The following is a 17503-nucleotide window of genomic DNA, read 5'->3' on the forward strand; positions in this document are numbered from 1 at the left end:
CTTTGGCCAGTGTTTCCAACTGTTGGATTCCATGTGTTTTTCATGGTTGTTATTGCTTTGCTCAGCTCTCTGTTGAGGCTATGGTTTTTCATGAATGGTTGCATTGTCCCATTTGTATTCACGTTCGATTTTGATGATGGACCATCAAGTAGCGCTTTTGTTAAATTACAGATGTAATGTGATATGTAACCTGCCTTGTATTTGAGAGGGAATACTTATTCTTGGGTTTATTTAATTTGCGTAAACAAAGACTTTTAATTGCTGATGTTTACTTTTTCTTTAACACCTTAGGAGCTTCGTAAACAAACCTCCCCAGTGCTGCGCTGTCCATTATCCAGTGCTGAACTGGACGTCCAGCGGTCGCACGCAGCACTGGGGAGGTAGTGCCCGTGACGACCGTTGGCCGACGGCAGCACCTAAAGGGTTAAGAAGTGCTTGCTATTTGAACGTTTAGCCTGTCATAAAGACACATTGCTATTCACTAATAGCAATGTCAAATGCATTGACTGTCCTTTGTTATCATGATAACATGTTGAATTTAGAGATAAAATGTACACTACTGTGAAAATATTGACTTTGTCAAACTTTTTCCAAGCGTGTCTTTTAAGTTTTCATATACAAGCGCCTTGACACCTTCTGGTATTTGTTTACGCTATAGAAAAAAAGTAATTCATTCATTCATTCAAGTATTATCTTCTGACTCATCTTCATAATTTTTCTTTGAGGTGCAGCTGTGCTCTACTAATGAAGTACGTTTACCACCACCATCTTTACAATCACTCCACTGTACAATCACAACCACAACCAATAATGGTACCACTATAGCCATCACCACCATTACCACATCACCACCAATGTTACTACTACCACCATTACCGCCATTAAAACTATTACATCACCTTTACAAGTACCACAATTACTACAACCACTACTACAATTACCACTACTATTATCACCACCACCATAACGACCTACACCATTATCACCGCCAAAACCACCACCACCCTTACCACATCACTATTACTGAAAATGTCATTAGCACCACTATTACACCCACCATTGCTGCCATTATCATTAACTCCATTACTGTTAAAACCAGCATTTAATTACCACTGCCACCTGTGCTACCAGCACAATTACTATAGTGATTAGCACAGCAAACTATTATCACCCTCACCATAAACATCATCATTATCATCTCCACCACCATTGCCAAAGCAACCTTTGCCACCACCATTTTCATCACCATTATCACAGCCATTAACACCTCCCAGTAATAATAATAATAAAGAAATTTTTAAAGCGCATGGTTACGCCATCCCGGCGTTTCCCCGCGCTGAGTGAGAGGGAGGAGCAGTACCTCGCAGCAGGAGGCCACCACATGCTGCCGGAGAACAGATAAGTTTTAAGCATCTTTCTAAACTTGATCTCAGAGCTTTCCAGCTCGAATTGTTGTGGGAGCGTATTCCAATTCTGAGCAGCCCGGTACCTGAAAGACCGACCCCCCATCCTGGCCTTCTTTACCTTAGGGATCACAATAGACCGGTGCCCGTCGACCTCAGCGATATCCTTGGCGCATATCTGGTGATCAAGTCGTTCAGATAAGACGGGCCAGCATTGTTAAGAATTCGATGACAAGTGCATAGTGTCTTAAACATAACTCTTTCATTCACTGGCAACCAGTGTAATGAGTTATGGGCTTTTTTTTAAGCCGCCCTCCTAGGCTGCCTAAGGACCAGCCGGGCGGCGGTGTTCTGCAGAACCTGTATTCGTCCAAGAGCCTTATCCGTGGCCCCAAGATAAAGTATGTTGGCATAATCGTGTCGCGATGTTACGAGCGCGTGGACCATGGTCTTATTTGCCCCTACCGGAAGAAGATCCAGCGTTTTACGCAGATTTTTGAAAACACCAAAACACTTTCCAACTACCTTTCTTATGTGTCCTTCATAGGAAAGAGCAGGATCTACCCAAACCCCCAGATTGTTCGCCTCGATGCACGGTACAGGGGCAGGCCCCAAGCTCGAAGGCCACCATTCCGTCGACCAGCTCGAGGTACTGCCTCCCACTACCAGCACCTCGGTCTTGCTGCCATTCAGTTTCAGGCAGTACGTATCCATCCAGGAGGCAAGCTCCTGCATGTACGCCCTGAATTTGGATGCAGCAATCTCTGGAGCCTGGGATAGGGAGATCAACAGCTGGGTGTCATCCTCATAGAAGACCACCCCAACTCCAAAGCCCTGCACTATCTCTGCCAGCGGCGACATATATAAATTAAACAAAGTGGGACTCAGTGGGTCAAAAAGTTTGACCACCACAGGTATCACCACCACCATTACCATCACCTGTAGTACCACCATTACCAACATCAACACCATTACTGCTATTATCACCACAACCATTAGCATCACCTCCATTACCTCTGACAGAATTGCCATCACCACCACTATCACAGCTAAAATCACTAACACTACTGAAATTCATTATCATTATCATCACAACTGTCACATCTGCCACTAAGACTACCACCACTACTGCTACCACCATCACCATCACCAACTACCAATAGCATTACTATCACAACAACAACTATTTTCTCCACTGTCATCACTACATCACCACTACTACCACAATCACCATCACTGTCACTACCACTGTGACCATTACTGCTACTGTCTCCACCATTCTCACAATTATCCAGTTACTATTGATGGAGCGAAAACCCCATTTCATTTGTAGGGGTGCATCATAAACATGTGTAGAGCGCACCCGCATATAATCTTGCAATTGTGTAAATGTGCAGTGTTAGAATTTTGGAATGTAATAACATAAATATGTGACAAATTTTAGGCTATTCACAAGTAACATGGAGAATAACGTGGAAAAAATAATGTAACTAGCAGAAGCATTAACACATAGAATTTCTGTTGTGAAACAGACAAACACCCATGCACTACATGTGCTTATTAATTATGACATTTCATACTTAGGCAAATGCATTAGCTGAAAATGCATAAATGTTTATGCAAACTCTTGAAACTTACATGGTTCCTTCTAATGTTTGCTGAAAATTATAGACCTGAAATGTAAGTCCCTGACAACTCTCGCTTCAGAATTAATAGTTGAAATTCATGTGTGCTGTGGAATCTGTTCTTTCTCACTTTTTTTTATTACAGGTGAAGAAGCGCACTTTTAGACAGAATAATGTCTTTGTTTTACTAGTTAGGCAAGGAGGGAAGAAGTTACAATCGTGTGGCTTGAGTCGATAAAGGAAGGTCATTACGTTTCACTCAAGAGAAGGTCTTGGAACTAAGGACAAACTGTTGTGAGGAAGGTACATGGACTACAACAAAAATACATCCAGGACCATACACAGAGTGGATGGCGTGAGCATGGTGCATTATGGGAACTCTACCTGTGGATAACTGTTTGTTAGATCCAGAGAAAGTGCCCCACTTCTTTCTTGCCTTCAGAGAGAGAGCCTCCTAGACAAGCTCTTCCCTTGCGATAGCAGCTATATGCAGCTTGACCCATTGATGACAAAGAGACTTCTTAGGAAGACTCCACGCAGTGACACCTTTTATCCTTTATCCTAAGAATGCTTAAATAGGGATGTCACCTTAGTGCTAGAGTAGTGATAGATTTAATGTTTTTCACTCGCTAACTATCGATGCAGGGAAATTTGGACTCATGCTTCCTGATTTTCTGTATCTTACCTCTTGAATACATTCTTTAATTCATGTTGCACCGTCTAAATTAGATGCGCAGATTTGGCTTTTTGTTAGTTCCTTTGTATTTCTACACCCTGGTGTTGAGGTATCTCTATGTCCAGGTATTTTTGGCTTTGAAATAAACAACCTAACCTTAGATTGTGGTCCGTGGGTTATTATGTGCCAAGGAGAACTAATGGCTTTTTTCCTAACAACTGTTCTCCCCTTTCCACTATGACCATGCAAAAAAGAACCATTGGAGTGTGACTATAGAACAGGTCTTGAACTTCACTATCATCATCATTGTTACTCCCACCACCATTCCCGTTACTCGCAGCTACTATGATCACTGTTGCTAGCACCACTACTACTTCTGGCACCACTACGAGCACTACCACCACTACTGCCATCGCTACCACCACTGTGATGTTTTTTTTAACTTACTTTATTGATAACCAAAATGGGATTGCAACATGACATAGTACAATTGGCATTTTGTTTTGTTATTTCCCCTTCTATGTACAAATTACATCTTTACACTGTGATGATTTTTGTGTGCAAGAGCATTGTGTGTTTGATTTTGATTTTGTTCTTTGTGTAAGAGAATGGGAGATATGGCATATAATGCGTGAGAGTCATAGTGGGTTTCCTACAAGAAAAAAGAAAGGCTTGACTTGTTGGTATTGCAAATGCTTGTGCTTTTTGTTACTCTGATTGCATTCACCTGTACTTTCTTCTTATTGTTCTTCATCTACGCTTACTATAGGGAGACATTTTTCTTTCTTCGGTAAGAAGACTGTTACATTTTATTGTTAGCTACGTCAAGATATACAATAAGGTGATACAGAAAGAAAATACGTAGTGGCGCAATCATTCATAGGAGAATTTACAGCGTATATCTATCGGACTAGAAATGTCAATAGGTAAAATGTGCTCACAATTGCTGGCCATAAAAATACCGAAAGCAAAGCTATTCACGGGTATTTGCCAACCAGCACATGTGTGCTACCCAAGACTTTGATACGTCCAAGATATAATAAAAACTGTTCAGATAACGTCAACAGCCTCACGCTGGCCTTGAATCCAGAACACAAAATAGTATTTAGTTGTAAAAACCTTATGAGATGTGGGCTAGAAACACTGATCTTCTATGTTAATGGTGCAATATCATACCATATGAAGGGTGCACAGGAAGTGCTAAGGTAAGACAACCTCTATGCCACACTTTGGGCTGGTTGATGGCTTAAATTGTTGATGAGCTGGAGCAGCGGTGTTTTACCACCTTAAGGAGGAAAAAAATTATTTCAGAGACTGATGTATAGCATCAAAATCTGATTTTGCTCAATAGAGCTGGCACGCGGCTCCTTCTGGCAGTTAGTGCCGTGAAGCAAAGAATCTTATTTGTGGATCGTTCGGCAATTGTCACTGTTTTCTTCTTGCGAAAAGTAAAGGTCACAGTTCCATCACCCTGACAACCAAATGGACCTTTTTGGTCCTGCATGAAGCAGTCATCTAGGACTTGATGGGACACGAGGGAGGAAAATTCAGAGTAGAGATAGATGCAATATTACATGCTTCAGTGAAGAGTGCTCATATTTGGCATCTTGGAAGGCTTGTATGTTGCTTGTTCACTCTTGCAGCTAAAGTCTAGTCTGGCGTTTGGAATATCCATTGCAGGCAAAGCAGATTTAACATGAGATTAAATCAGTTTTATAAACACAAATCCAGACAACCCAAGTAAATTGCAAAAGTAACCTTTGCCTTCAGAATTGTTTTACCACCACCAAAGTTTTGCAAGGTTCCAGATTCTGCATTAGTGAGATGTGCAACTTTTCCTGTTTTAACACTGGCTCCCAAGCACAGTTCTTTCCTGTACCATTGTTTTAGCGGATAGATCTTCCACAATCCTGGTTGCAGAAAAAAATTCTAGCCACATCCATTGCCTGCAAATAGTTAAAAACGTGGCAGATAGATTCCTTTGCATAACCGTTTTGTAAATCAACATTTGTTACAAAAACTGATTCCTAATTTCAATTCATGCAAAACATATCGGGCCTAATTTAGAAAAAGTAGTATTCGTGGTTATTGACAGTCTTATGTAAGAAAAAGTATGGCTTACGTTTGTATAAATTGAGCCACATTTATGAAAGTTGCAGGAGCCCCCATAAAGCTATGAAATGCAAGGGCATCACCAACTGACTTTGAATTTTTTAAGACAAAGAAAGGCAGTAGGGCTATACAACAGTCTCATTAGTAGTTATCCATAATATTTCCTTAGTTAGACCCAGACACTCTACTGTTTGTGATTGTACAGCCAACGAATCACTACACAAAACTACTTAACACATACAGGACAGGAGTGTCTATTATCTGCACATGTGTTATCATTGATACCATTATTCTTTTTTTAGAAAGATCACATTTCCATCATTGATGATGCCCAGACATCATAATTAATATAGACCAAATATATAAATTATCCAAACCGTAATTACGGGTGTGTACATTGGTAATACGCAGGAGTCACAGAATCTTGATGAAAAAATCTTGATTTATTTTTATTCTTTTTGTGGCTGTAAACATGAAATCAGCCCAGCCCAGCGCGTTTCGTACTAAATGGACTTCATCAAGGCTGAAAAGATTAAAACAAATACAAAAAAGTTTTCATCAGATTTTTGCTTTATACATACACGTTTTCAATCTAAATCATTTCCATACATTAATCAACAAATAATCAATACAAATAGACCATGACTACACCTACACCAATGGATCATGTGTATAGATCATGTGTATATTCATAAAGGATCAGATATCTATAATGAATATTTCTAAAATGCACTGATACATATTGAAGACCCAATTTAGAAAAGAAACAAAACAATGTGATTTTAAATAGATTCCTACAGTACAGATCAGTTTACCATGACACAACATTTCTTACTGTTGGCAGAAAATCAATTTTCATGACCTCAAATAATATAATCCTATTCCATAAATCTCACTTGTAAGTAAATGCTCAAAACCTTGTGTATCATCTCTAGTTAGGCTTTGAGTTGTAATTGTGTGGATCCCAGATGATAGTCTGATTAAAATATAGAATACAATGTTTCAGGATCCCTAAAATATTAATTCAATCGTATTATGATTAGATAAAGTTCTAGTGTGTAATTTTTTTTACATCAAATAGGAGTCATCAAATATTCTATGTTCAACTCCAGTTTATTTATTCCAACCCTCCATCTTCCTCATCAGAAGTGAATTCATTATAATCAACGACAAAAAATATTTATACAAGATAAGACATAACCTATCCACAACACCCAGTGATTAATTATCATACAACCCACACTACCTACAAGACACTTTTAAAAAGCTGTAATCTACAGCTCACCTGTGGAAAGAACCACAACAGATACAGATGGCCATCACTCCACAAAAAAGTATAAAGAATATATCTGTTATTTAAAACAACAAAAAAACACTTGCTACTGGCCCCTTAATAAACAATATTACATGTTTCTAAATACTACACCAACATTCATTCCGCTATTTATACAATATATTATGAACAAAGCCTCAAACACAACTACCATTCTATCATTTGGAAAAAAGAAAAGAAAAAAAAAGGCCAAAACACTTACTTATATTGCTCTTCCATGGATCCAGAGATACAGCTACCATCTACAGAGTTCAGAGTGTAACTGAGCCAAGACATACGATCGTTCTGTTAAGCCTGTTGCGCGACCAATACCATTCAAGTATAGAGAAGAACCAATAGGCCTACTTGTAACAAAAATAAAAACATATGATGTTTCCACTCTGGTCCATCAAATCAATCCCCCTATCAAATGCTTGCTACTAATGTCAACAGAGTTTATCTTGACATGATGTAAGGTGAATGTACCCAATTGGTCAATAAATGGGCCAATCATAATCTCTAGCACAGTAAGAAAACAAACCTGTCACCTGGCCAATATCATTCAAGGATAGAAAATAACCAATAGGGTTTCTTGTAATGAAATAATGATGTATGGTGTTTCCACTCTGGTCTGTCGAACCAATCCTCCTATCAAATGCTTGCTTTTAAGGTCAACCAAATTCATCTTGACAAGATGTGAAAAGAGAACACCCAATTTGTCAGTAAATGGACTAATCGTAATCGCAAGCTATCTGTATAGCCAAAATGTGCAGTCCCATCTTAATGATAGACAGCCAATCAGAAAGTCGTATTTGCCTTTTTAGCCAATGGTGAAACAATGTTTCAAAGAAACACCTTTCCCTCATCATACATTGTGACCAATCAAATAAACATGTTCACTTTCCGTTAGTCAATATTTTCTCATTCAATTATACTCCAGAGGAAAAGTTAGTTTATTAAAAAAAAATCTTTTTTTAAAGGTTCTGAATCTAATTCAAAACAATTATAAAATAGTGTCACCTGCCATTCTTACCTATCTAAATATCCACCTATTACTAATCACATACATATATTGACTACAGAAAACAAAACCATAACATCACACTAAGCTGTCCAATTGTCCTGTGGAGTAACCAATAAAAAATGGAATATTTACCTATTTGAACCAATAATGAAACATTGCTTTAAAAAGCCGCCTTTTCCTCATCCAAATTTATATATGCCTGTAAATGAATAGTGAACAACCCATCCAACTATCAACTACAGTCTGTGGACATATACAGTAACCACAAAGTACCTGTATCCTGTTTCGACCATAGAAAAAATCCAGTGTAACTCTGATCAAAGAAAGTAGTGGAACTAATTTTCAATGTTCATTCCTAACTGCACTCTTCTCAAATGACAAATCCATTTGGTCTCTTCTTGTCAGAGTTTCAAGATCCTGTATCCTCAGCTTTCATCTTTATCTACTCTTTGAATACCGTGGAATTTGAAACTGCGACTATTTGGATGACTCTCCTTTATATGTTGGGCTAAATGTGAATGTTCATCATCATTGCAAACTGATCTGCGATGTTCATGGATTCTCAGTTTTAACTGTCTTTTTGTACTTCCTACATATATCTTCGAACAGTTACACACATCACATAAACCAGAAAAGCTGTGTTACCATTAATGAACTGTTTAATGTGTGCTTTGAATGTTTGCCCTCAGTTACTCTTGTGGGAACCTCGAGTCTTTTTAGAAAGTGGTCAAAGAAATCATTTGAATATGTGGTGACTAGCCATAAAGATGTAACTTTGCAAGTATTCACTCTTTTACTATTGTTAGCATGCAGAAAAATGCCTCTTTCTGTATGGCAACCACCATTTTTTTCTGGACTGATGCTGCAAGGTCTTCACTCTGTGCACAAGGACACTGGTAGCCATTCCGAAGTGCATTTGTTCTAACCCAAAAATCATGTTGAAATTGACTTCACTCCTGATTGATATGTTTAAGTTACCTATAAGTCCCTAGTAATGGTATAAACGTGTACCCAGGATCTATAAGTTAGTTGTCGATAGTGGACTGCAGTACATATTGTACTAACATTGAAGTGACAATGCAAAGCATGTTTCCAGGCCTGCCCCTCGACCCTGGGTAGGCAGTTGTGAAACTGCCAATTCCACCTGGCAAAATAAACATTCTGCTAGAAATAACCCTTCCTTTTTAGGTTGGGCTTTGAGACCTCTTGTATATACTTCAGTATTTACTTCTGTGTGGGCTTAAAGCCCATCCCCTGCTTTTCATTTTCTTATTTCAGTGTCCTTTAAACATTTTTGCTTGCTAGTGGTCAGTCCTGCCTCTTTGTCCCTCCTTTTTGTTTTTCATTTCCTCCCACAGAACAGAGACCAAATACTGCATCTTTACACTTTAGTTGTTTATCTGTTGTTTTGTGGGACTATTTTTCTCTTTGATTCATGCTAGTGTTACTGTGTGCATTTAGGTTCGCTTAATCTCCCGATGCCATCAACAGACTGAAGAATGCAGCATAGGGATTACTCCTCAAGGCTTCCTACATATAAAAGGCCTGTAAATATTGGTCTTTTCTTGTCAAATTAGCCCAAGGGCACCCAGCATGTGCTATCAATACAAACTTGTTCCAGGGAGGCTCTTTATTTTCTTTCCACACGTTTCACCTGTGACCTCACCCTGCAGCAGAGGGCATTTTACCACCTTTTAAACTTTCTGGTTTGTGGGGAGGAACCACAGGACAGTAATTTGATTTTTTTTTAGATTACCTTGTTTTTGTTTTCAAGCAATCCATGTGAATGCTTGTGCTTCGTTTCCATCCCACCCCTGTGCCCACACCTTTGTTGTTCTCCCACCCTCGCCGCGCCCTTGTTTCTGTTTCTTCTCCCTCTTCATCTGCCGTCCTGTTTCTTCTCCCCCTCCATGTAGCCTGTGACTGTTATATTTGTGCACCTCCATGAGTTAATCTTTTCGACACTGAACAACGATATCTTTGTTGTAGTCCCGTTTGTCACCATCAGTGTTTATCATCCTCACTGTTATTATTATTATTAATTCTTTATTGTTTGATTACTTAAAATCTTACAATATTATCGATACAAAACATATACTATAATGTTAAAAACCATTAAAAACAATTACATAATAAATACATTACAACTTACTAAGCCTCAAATTTGGACTTAGTCTCCCAAATTTGCCTTAACTCTCAGTAAAAATTTTACGAAGGCAGAGTTCATACTTATATCGTTGGGGTGCAGACACCTTATCAGTGCGTGCCTACGTGTCCTTATTCCTCGTATATTAAAAGATGGTTTCAGTAAAGTTTTTCTTTCAATCTGAAGTCCAGGACAGATACATAGCAGGTGGACAATATTCTCCTCTCCATTTTTACACAATCTGCATAGTGTACACCCTTCCATTTTTTTCCACGGGGGAAGATGACTAAGGCCCGGGAGTATGCCAAATCTTGCTTTAACAAGAACTTGCTTATTTTTTCTGACCAAGGTATTTCCAGATACTCTTGTATCTTCTTTTTTGTATATCCATTTATTATTGGCCATGCATGTTTTCTTATTGCCAGCATTTCTTTGTCATTTACAAGCGACAGTTGGTTTGTTGTTTGGTTAATTATCTTTTTGAATTATGCTTTGCTTATTGTGTTGTTCCAAATTGGCATTACCACAAACTCTTCTAGCGCTTTTTTAAGATAATTCCAGGCTGGTGACTTTGCATTGTTATTTATTTCTTGCCATAGTAACTGTGACAACTGATTCTCCTGGTCGTTTTTTATCCGATTCCATGATTTGATAAATTGGCCCATTCTTGCATAGTACTGGTTATTTAGTCCAAATTCTAGTCTAATTTGTGCAGGCGAGGCATTGTTTGGGAGATAAAAAAGAGATTTGAATGTTTTGGATAGAGCATTATTTATTATTACAGAATCTTTCCCAATTAATGCCTCGCTACAGTACGTAAGGGTCGGAAGAAGTTTTGCCGCTATAATCTTTAAGAGGGGACGATATGTGTGATTACCAAGTGATTTCTGCAGCATCCTGAATGCTGCCATCAAAGCATTTGCCTTCCTTTGTATGTCCATTATTTGTGGGTGATAATTTCCCTTTTCGTCGAATAATACACCCAAATACCTATATACTTCAACATGTTCAAGTTGGGTGTTCTCCATATACCATTTGCTTTTGTGTCTTAAATTTACATTTTTAGTGACCACCATGATTTTAGTTTGGTTTCATTTATCACCATTCCGTTTTCCTTTGCTTATATGGATATTCGATTAATTAGACGCTGTAATCAAACTTTAGTTTGGCTTAGAAGCATGGCATCATCTGCATATAATAGATTAGAAATTTGTTTGCAGGCTAGTTTTGGCGGGTGTGCGTTTGTTTCATCCAGGAGCACTTTCAGAGCTTAGCTAGAAACAAGTTAAAAAGGAGGGGGGCCACTACACATCCCTGCTTAACCACATCACTGCTTAAGAGTTTCCCCTGCTGTGCTGGACAGCAACGAAAACGGGTGTGGTCATGACGAGCTCAGCTCGTCATGAGCACCTGAGAGGTATATGCCATGACGAGCTGCTCGTCATGAGCATGGAAGGGGTTAAGACCTACAGTTGTTGGGATTTCTTTTGTTAATGTTCGGCCATCCCCCATCCTTGCTCTGACCCAAGTTTTACTGAAGAGAAGTTGAATCAGTTTTATTAATTGTGTTGGAATATTTTTTTGCTGCAGCTTCTTTCATAGGAGGTTTCTTTGGACGCAATCAAAGGCAGATTTAAAATCTACAAAACATAAATACAACGGCTGTTTGGCTCTGATTGATTTGTTGATTAATAGAGATAATGCTAGAATGTTTGTTGTAGTTCCAAGGCCTCTAATAAAGTCAGTCTGGTTCGGAGGCAATACCTTATTTTCTATTGCCCATTCATTTAAATTGGTAAGTAAAATCCCTGCAAACAATTTAGCGTCTGTGTCTTGTAGGGTGATAAGCCTATAATTTTCAGGGAGCGCCCAGTCTCCTTTTTTAAAGATTGGCTTGATTAGAGATCCTCCCCATGATTCAGGAATAACGCCTGTCTGTACTATATCTTTAAATACTTTTACAAGATATCCTAACCATAGATCCGGATTTTCTTTATAGAGAGCAAACGGAATTCCATTTGGTCCTGGTGCCCCGTCTTTTTGTTTCTTGATTAATTTCATTAGTTGAGTTTTTGATATATCAATTTGATCTTCAATCTCATACTCTGGTCTATTTATAGGCTGTGTTTCATCCTTTGTTTTTATTTTTTATTTTAGATTTAGAGGTTTTTCAAGGAAACTAACCCATTCTTGCTTCGTTAATGTCGATGATACCACCAATTTATTTGGTCGCACTAGGCCATTTATGATTTTCCAGAATTCTCTTGAGTTTGCTTGATTGCTTGAAAAGAATAGTTTTGACCAGAACACTTGTTTAGCTTGCTTTTTTTCATTCCATATTAGTTTCTTCAAGTTTTGATTTATAGTTTTTAATTTACTCAGTATTTCGTCATTATCCGTAAATTTTGTAATTTGTCTTCTTAACTTATTACGAGTTCTTTTCAGTTTAGTTATTCTAAATGGAAGATTTATATATGGCTTCATTTCAACTTCTTGCTTAGTTTGGTTTGTCTTATGAATTTGTGTGCGAGCTTGAGGCTTGACCATCTTCCGGGTGATATTTACCCACTGTTCAATCAGCGACTCTGACGTTCTATCATTAAAGCAATTCTCTATAAGTTTCTGCACTAGATCATTCATCTCGTCCTTGTTCTGGACACTCCAAATAAGTTTCTTATAATTTATCGTTCCAATCTGACCTGACACAGTTTGGTATAGCTGGTATGTATTACTCCTGATGTTTGCAGTAATTATCTGTTGGCAATGGTCGCTGTCTGAAACCTTCTCCTGTTTGTATGAGGAGATATTACGAAAGATGTTAAGTGATGCCATCGTGTTGTCAATCCTTGTCTTTGCATTGTGCGAATGATACGTATATGCTGGAGGAGTATCTGATTTAAATCTCCCATTAAGGATTCGTAAGCCCATCGCTTCTATATCCTTGATAAATTGTGTTCCGATTTTGTCTCGTAAGGAGTTTGTTTCCATTCCTAAATCCTGATGGGGGATTGCCCATTGATGATCTTGTGATTGGGTAATGTCATCTCTGATAAAAGAAGCTAATAAATTCAAGTTAAAATCCCCCGTCATCATGTAGTCTGCTAATGGGTCATCCAACATTTGGTCCAGCAACAAGTTATTAAGTGTTGCACACGATGATTCTCTACTACTTCTTGTTGGATGTATATATACATTAATCAAAATTAAGGTCTTTGTTTTCTGAATTCTTGTTTTGTATTTCATCTTGACTATTAGAATGTCAGGGTTAATTGAGTCCAATTGCTCGTGTTCAGCCAGAAGGTCACTAGAGATAAATATTGCTAGCCCCCCACTTGGTCGGCCATATTTATGAATTTTATTTGCGTATTCAAAGTAACCTTTGTAGCCCTGTAGTATAAATGGATTGGTTTCCCATGTTTCCTGTAATAGGATGATCTGGCATGGATGTGGAATAGAATTTATGTGAGCATTATAGATCTTACTTCCTACTACGTTTATGTTCCATGAACAAATCATAATTTTTCCGAGATCTTTTCCGTTCTTTGTCGGGACAGTGATTATATTCCGTCATAGGTCCTTATTGCTATGTAATGCCAGAGCAATCCATTTTTCATTTATTCCTGAATTTTTTTCCATTTTCCTTTGCGGTGATGTTGCTTCTACATTATAATCAGATCCACCCGGGCATTTTTTAGTACAGTACAATTTTGCATGTTACACTTTGCCTTCTGTGCCTGATCTACCTTACTAATGAGTGGTGTTGGGTAGACCTTTGGTGCTGGCTTACTAATAACTATGCCCCAGGCATTGAATATTTTCCGTTCATTTATAACTTGTTCTGCTATACATTTTGAGTTTAGTGTAATTATTGTTGGTGCCTGGAGACCATCCTTATTAATCATAAATTCGATGGAGTCGATATCTTCACTCGTGATTTTAGCTAGAGACGGGATTGATTTAAATAGTCGAAGAATGTTCCCTCTTTTTAATATGTCTTGTTTGCCTCTTGAGTCAAATTCTGGTTACAAAATAAGTTGTACCTTCTCATTAGGTAGATGATCGTCCCCACTGTTTAGAAGGCGTGAAGAAGTGGGGGTGTGATCAATGCCTAGAATGGTGACACTGGTGTCCCCCCTGCAGCCCCTCAACTTAGCCCCTAACTCTGGGCTTCTGTGCTCTGCCTGTGGGTTCCTGCTCATCTGACCCAATCAGACCGAGTACAGGCACGGAATAATACTTCCCCTGCATGCAAGGGTTCTTCTGCTGAGCATAGAAGTCTGGCCGGGACTTGTATTGTGTTGTAATTCTATTTGTATAGTGCTTAGTTCACCCAACGAGGCGTTGATGCACTTATTTTGTGAATGAAGTAAACATTATGGCCCCCATTAAAATTGATGTTTCCGGATTCGGCCGGAGGTATTGCATTCAGTGCCCCCCCCTCCAGTGCGACGAACATTGTACCACCAGTTTCTACACTCATTAAATCATTGATTGCACCACTAAAACCGTCACTTCACCAACCACGCCGCTGAAGATATCATATGACGCCGGCAAAAATATTGTAGACTTAGTTTTGCTGATCTCATTTATCTTCCCCTCCTGGCAACTGTGAAACTGACTACTCCAATGCATATGGCCTGGTACTGCCTGAATCCCCTTTTCTTTAAAACCCAAGACCACCCTGGAATGAGGACTCCCTCCCTCCTCCAAGGCAAGCATTTCAGCCCACATGTTTTTGGATTAAGGGGAATGACCCCCCCAGCCGTATTTATTACATAATTTAAAAAAATTATATTATTTACATTATGTACAATTACGCAGAAAGTCTGGGTATCTTGATCGATATATGAGGTTACTTGGCTAACCTTAACATGTTGCTAATACATCATCATTCTTTTGGTCATCTACGCATGTATATGCATTACTTTCTGCGTGTCCCCACTAGACCCTACGTCAAGGTCAATGACTGGCAGCCCCAAATCCCGGTAAGACGACAAAAAGACTCCACTGGAGTTGGCCTGCATAGGGGGTACAGCTTATCAGACGGATATTTTCTCCCGGCCCCCCCCCACGCCCTGAGCTTTAAGTCCATAATGGGGGCTGCAATTCTGCATATTTGCACCCTGATGCGCATACGTGTGCTAGGGTGGCCACAGGCCTCCAAGAAAGAGAGACTCCCCTGGCCCCCGCACCCCGACAGCCTACCGACCGGCTGGCACTGCCCCTGGAGTTGTAAACATTGCGTAGGGGGTCCAGCTTCCGGATGGATATCTCCCCCGGCCCCCTATGCCCTGAGCCTTAACACCATAAATGGGCGCTGCAATTCTGCATCCTTGCGCCCTTGTGCGCATGCGCGTGCGGCAGCCTATCCAATGTGAGACCCTCTGTCTCCTCCTCGTGGGTCGTCCCCAATTTGATAACTGGCGATGCCCGCTACGAACCAAAACTATGCTCACCAATCATGACCTTACCGCCTGACCAAGGACACCAAACTAAAAATACGACAATATTACCTGCAACAAACATACAATCTACTGACACTTTTAATAGACATTACCATAGCAAAAACACATAGCTTTAAATTACACATTACCTTTAACTCAAAACGACATATACTGACACTTTTATTACACATTACCATTCAAACCATAACTTTACCTTACATATTACCTGTAACTCAAAAAGACATATACTGTCATTTTTATTACACATTACCAAATCATCAAGACATAACTTTACATTACACATTACCTGTAACTGAAAATTACATATACTGACACTTTTATTACACATTACCATAATGTCAACACATAACTTTACCTTACAAATTACCTGTAACTCAAAAGACATATACTGACACTTTTATTACACATTACCATAGAATCAACACATGACGAGACGCTACACATTACCTTTAACTGAAAACGACATATACTGACACTTTTATTACAAAATTACCAAAATCATCAATAATCCCCATTTTTTCTTAACCCTGTCCCTCAAGATACCTGCAACGAAATTTAAGAAAACAAAGCCATACACCTATGACTGCAACACTCATATGAACTGCCTGCCGTAGGGGAGGGTGGGTGGGGAAAAACAAGTTACGGGCCGAAAATGGGGGACCCGATAATGCGGGAGCAAGAGAACAAGATACTGTTCCCGCTCCCCTCGCCCTCTTTTAAAAGAGGGGGCACAGGGCAGACCGGTCTAAACCGGCCTTCCCAGATGTCTACAGGTCGCGCTGAACCGGAAGCACTACAGTGCTTCCGGTTTGCGCTCCCACAGGTACAGTCATTGGTTGTTCGTGGGAGGTGGGGCCCGCGTCAGAGGGCATGTCGACCCCCCCACCTCCTCCTGGCCCCGGGGACTGGCGGAACCGCCATAATGGTGCCCCGCGCAAGGTAGCGCTAGCCTTGCCCATTCTGGTAATTGCAGATTTGGTGAAGTAGAAAAGTTAATCAGGGCACGCTTGTCCCACTTGACAAACATAGGGCTGAATTTGTGAGTCATTCTCTTCAATGCCCGTTTGGCAGTGACTATTCCTCAGTCTCAGGCTGAGAGTCATCAGAGTGATAATGATCAGAGTGAGGGGCGTGTGGCAGTCTAGAAACCCTCACTGCCCAATGCCCTTTATTTGTATCTGGTTTATTAAGCAAATACCATTAGCAATGAGTTTTGCCCCTTGTAACCGGCCTCCTCCACTTCTTCTCTATTCACAGTATCCCATTGCTGATCCTAATCGGCTGCCTTTTTTTTCCCACAAGTCAGGTCCTGTTAAATATATCAGTGCAGTTACCGACCTGTGAACACACATTTGCCCATTATGCCCTCAGTGAATCACCTATTCCGTTGCTAAACTGAAGGTGAGAATCCATGGGGGTGTGGGGGGCAGGCGGCAGAAGGAAGGTGGAGTCGGGACAAAGGGGATTAGTTAGGGTCTAAAGGAAGTAAAGATAACATAATTGTATAGGCAGTGTTGAGAAGTCAATGGCACTTCAGATTTCATAGCTGGGGTGTGTATGGCCCTGGCACTCATGGCATTTGTAGGCCCTACACATCTTGGTAACAGTTCTATGGGTGTGGACTGGTTTCAAATATTATCTAATTTTTTTTAAATTCTATCCAACCACCCAATGCAGGAGAGAAGAACTCGCTTTCTCTAGCCTCCCCCACCTCATTATGTGTTTCTCAAAGTAATGCAT

The sequence above is a fragment of the Lissotriton helveticus genome, chromosome 10, assembly GCF_964261635.1.
Source record: "Lissotriton helveticus chromosome 10, aLisHel1.1, whole genome shotgun sequence".
NCBI classification, from domain to species: Eukaryota; Metazoa; Chordata; class Amphibia; order Caudata; family Salamandridae; genus Lissotriton; species Lissotriton helveticus.